Genomic DNA, 5,517 nt, shown 5'->3' on the forward strand with positions numbered 1-5,517 from the left:
AGAAACACAAACATACATACATACACATACAAACTCATACATACATACACAGTCAAACACACATATTCATACACATGTATATGACATTACTTATAAAATATATTAATAGGATTATCTTGAATAAATCAAAATAATATATTTGAACTTCGTCGCACAAAATATTACGGTAAATAATCATGATATTTGAAGCTATTTCAATTCTATTAACGAAATAATATCTCAAAAGAATTTATAATACGAGAACTGCAAATATTATTTACATAGACTTCGTGAGTTGTGAATGGTGTTAGTGTGTTCAAAAAAACGTTGCAGAGTGAGAAGATTCCACAATCTAATAAAATGCATAACTATGTAGAGCGCTTCGGATCAGAGGGATTTTGGCCTGGCTCGCTTAACCAGAAGGTGGCAACATTCCAAAGATAAAACGATGCAAAGTGCATTGTGACTTGCGATGTCTAACAACGTCCGATATTCAGGTCGACCATGTAATCACGTAATATATTATAGTTTGGAGATTTTCGTGAAGGTGTATCAGTGTTGTAAAACGAGAATACTTTATTTAATTACAATATTTATTTGATGTTAATACCATTTGCTTCATATCGCTTTTATATCCACGGAATATTCTTAAAATAATGTGCAAGATGCTCATCGTTGATAACTTTACATTTCTTCTGCACTCATTTTGAATTAGTGAAAGAAACAATGATTCTGAGCTGGATTCCGTGCTTGTGGTACATTATTTGCTATAAATTATTGCAGGGCGAAGTACAAGTTTTTGTAAAGAAGAGAAACAGCGGGTAGAATTTTATTACCAAACTCTTTGTACATCTTCAATTAATCTTATTATCATACGGATGCGATATATCTTGTATTAAGTGAGATTCATATCTGACACGCTGAACGTTTGTGTCTGGCTTTGTCCTTTGTGTGCATTATTTATATCACAGTTTTCTTGGTTTCTTTAATCTGCAGCTACATATTTGCGCGAAGTTTTCCCAAAACCATTCAAACACCAAGCTCAGTGTAGGTGGCCATGTTTAAACTTATGATTAAACCTTTTATACTTCGCCAAAATCTTTATGCACAGTAAGAATAATCTAACACATATAATAAATATATCGTAAAAGTAGGTTATCGTATGTTTGATTATTGACAGACCAGAAATCGATGATATTTTCTATATAAATCTTCTAAACAAGATGCTACGTAGTAGGTGAGCCTGATTTTGGCCTATATAGGTATGCCGGATAATTCATGTTATATAGGAATTGACATGAAACAGACAATATGAGAAATACACTTATTAGAATATCTAAGACAGCTGGTTTGTTATATATTACGAAGCATCTATTACGAGATAAAATTGCACTTACCACAAAGCTACCGAAAATACAGCCGCCTACATAAACACAGACCATTTCAAAGAAGCATAGCATATCTATCCCTAATCTATCTTCAGTTGGGTTATTGTTGTTAAAAATATAGCAATAATATTAAGCCGAGAAATTTCGATACAGAAAATGTATTACAATCAGATAAATATCAGAAAATATCCATGGATTAACCATGGATTGGACACAAATGAAGCCTTACAATCTTTTAGCTTCAATAGAGGCAGATAAAGTTTAACATTGATAGATACATGGTTCTACACTTGTCACGTATTTTGTCGACTTTTTAATAGAAATACAATATTTAGCTACATCACTTCTTATGAAAAATATTTCTTAATATATTAAGAATCCTCGCATCCCCAACATTACGATTTCAGACACACTATCAAGTGAGGTCTACATAACAATTAACGGAGAAGCGACTGATATTAGAAAACGGTTTCTGTGACATTGATAAAATCCTGAAGATATAAATCGGCGTTACTGAAAATATAGTGAAAGCCTAGTCTATACAACGTATTTATTGGGTCTTTCAGTAAAACGTGTCTATTCTTTATAAATTCGTCTCCAGCATGAAAATGCGGATGAAGCATTACATAGAATGGAGTATGTGACGTACACCTATATTATAATGAAGGGAGAGAATTTACACTATTTTCCGAAGGTGGCGAGATAAACGTTTGTCAATGACCTTTTGGCAGACGTGAAATAACGTTGGTCTGGATAACAAGTATATACAGGAAGTGAGCATGGGACGAGACAAGTAATCCCGTTTACTTCCTGTTAACGAGCGAGGCAGGGAATCTCATGGACTTCCTGTTAAAAAGGGGAGTGTAGAAGACATCTGGGGCTTGGCGCGGATAGTACCAACACGAGAGACGGAGCAGGCATAGGGGTTGGACCGTTCACCACCTATCTTTAAACAATTGAGGACTGGACATAATCTCAATATTCGAACACTAATTTCCCTATTTGACCAATTTGTGTTGTTGCGATCAGAAATTTACCTCTTTTTTAACATTAGAATTTGTCTGATCGTAAGAAGTATCATAATCATTGTGCAAAAATAGAATATATAGGGTATATTCATATATAATGAATTTAGTGACTTCAGACCAAGGAAAACAGTATTTCTGTAGCTGCTCCTGGATGCAGAGCAAATTTCAGCAATACCCGTTCTTCATATGATAAAGGCTCGGAGCATGTATGTTGCGATAATTGAGTGGCATTTTAAAAGAGTATTTACTTTCACTGCTCAGGTAACCTCTTAACTTATTTGCTGAAAGCTGGATATTTTATATAAAACGATATTATGTAACTTCATGGTAAACATATTGAAAGAAGCAAATATTGAAATTATCTACCAATGCAATATAAACTCACTGTTAGATGTTTGAACTAGGTTTCTGGATTTACCGTAAAGTTTACTACTAAATAAAACAACTAGTTTACATTGAACTCATTTATTAATTCGTTTCGTATGAAAAATATGCTACCTCTAATATCTTTCGAAAATATTTTATTAAATTAATAATCCGTATAATTTATATATAAGGTACAAATATGCACAGAGTTTATAAATGATAATAATACTAATGATGATGATGATGATAATAATAATAATAATAATAATAATAATAATAATAATAATAATAATAATAATAATAATAAAAATATTAATAACCAGGTTTAAAACGTTGTATTTCCACTTCATTTCTTTACTTAGAATTAAATTATGTTCTAATGCGATTTTATTAATAATGACATAATAATAAATATGTAAAGAAGAAACAAATTCGTATTTATAAGTTTGCTTAATGCTTTTTTCTCATGATTTACTTCAGACATTTCATTACTTTTATGACACAAATAATATTCTAAGAATTTTACTTCCAATTCACTTTGGCAACTTTTAATTTCTCTAATTATAATAACTTGAAATGTCACAAAATGAAGACATAGTCTACGCTGTATTTTGTTGTAATATATTGTAATATATTCTGTTTTTAAGCACATGAAGAGCAACAAGAGTTATAATCATAAACAATGAAATATTAATTTTAAATTCATGATCAGGTCATCGTAGAGATGGCATCTATTTACAACATACACATACACACACGCACACATACCGTCACGCATACATATATGCATAGAGACATACACACATACAGTCATATATACATTCAAGCTTTTATATATAGATGTATATCTGTGTGTGTGTGTGTGTGTGTATGTGTGTGTGTGTGTGTGTATGAAAGCTACCATTGGTTCCATGTTAAGCAAACTATCTTAAGATTTCTTAAGAAAAAATGTTTCGATATTAAGATATTCTTATTAACATGAAATCAATGGTAGCTTTAATGCACAAATAAACGAATTCTATCTACCAGTGCGGTGTTGAGCACTCATTCTCATCGTTGGCATTTACACACACCCACATACATTCACGCACACACACACATATCTATACACACGCACACGTACACACACACACACACACACACACACACACAAAAATATATATATATATATTTATATATATATATATATATATATATATATATATATATATATATATATATACATACATATATATGTGTGTGTGTTAGCAACACTTGAGAAACATTTGGAGAATCTATATTCTGACACTTGGGTGATATATATATATATATATATATATATATATATATATATATATATATAGTGAGAATTTACACACAAAAAAAAACAGAAGACGAAGACGGGTGTGTAAACAACAAACAAATGTATTAGTTTAACGCTCGAGAAGTGAGAAAGTCCTTTACGTTTCGACCCTAGGCTCTTCGACAGAAAGGAACACAGAAAAACAAATAGAGAAAGAAGGAGGAAGAAGGAAGAAACAGACAGAAAAGGGGAAGAAAGGGATAAGAGAAGACAAAAGGGAGAAGAAAGGGAGGGAGAGGCAAGGTTACAAGTACAGATTGGGAGAAACGACAACAGGAAAAAGCAGAAAGTACAAAAAAGTTTTTAAAAAAATATATATATGTATGCATATGTGTAGCTTTGATTACATGGAATCGCAAAGGAATCTAGGAATATCGCATATTGGTGAGACAGAATGACGCGAAAGAGACAGTTTATTAATCCGTTATTATAACAGAAAGTATCGATCGAGGAATATTCCACAAATGGAATATTATCCAAAAATATCCAACAGCCAATGGAACCAAGAGCGTGGCATAAGACAACAATAAAAGAAGTAGAATGATTTATCTGGTATTGCATATTATTACACACACACACACACACACACACATTATATGTATATATAGGAAGATATATTCGCATAATCCTTTGTGTTTATGGTAGAATTGATAATAATTTTATTGTTAGATTGAAGTATAAATATTGGTTTCACATTTTGGCTCAAGGGCAGCAAATTATGGGAAGGAGGTAAGTCGACTACGTCCAACCCAGTGTTCGAATTGTACTTATTTTATCGTCTCAAAAGGAAAAAGATGCAAGGTCGACCTCGGTGGAATTTGAACTCAGAACGTAAAGACAGATGACACGGTGCTAAGAATATTTGTTGGCGTGCTAACTGTTCACGCCGCTTTGATGGAGGTGTAAATAGTTAAAAGAAAAATGGTTGATTTTGTTAAATTTATGTATTATGCAATTGTGTGTATGACAAATTGTATAACTTCTGAAACACATTCGACAAGTAAAATAGAGAATGCATATAACTCAAGTTGGCCAATGGCATCAAGTTTTGGTAAGTTTTATTGTGATGTGCGGAATGTGGTATGGATATAACATTGCAGTTAATTGAACCACTGGATTAAACGGTTCATAAAGCAGATGAAAATATGGATATATTTTAGACTGTACAAAGCCGAAATCAAATAAGTGTGAATTTTATAAAGTGACAAATACCATTTGTGAAACACGTTTATCGTATAAATCGCTCTCCGGTGCCAACAAAACACGAATGGTGAACAACTTGTCAAACGCAACATAGAAATATACAATTTCCCTTACATCGTATACCAGAACTATTGACTCATATGCGGCAGTTGTTATATCGGCAGCAGACTTCCATTCCCAGCTCGAGTCAGCGGGTCTGGACAAAGAAGAC

Source organism: Octopus bimaculoides, chromosome 5, assembly GCF_046866305.1.
Source record: "Octopus bimaculoides isolate indiv1 chromosome 5, ASM4686630v1, whole genome shotgun sequence".
NCBI lineage: Eukaryota > Metazoa > Mollusca > Cephalopoda > Octopoda > Octopodidae > Octopus > Octopus bimaculoides.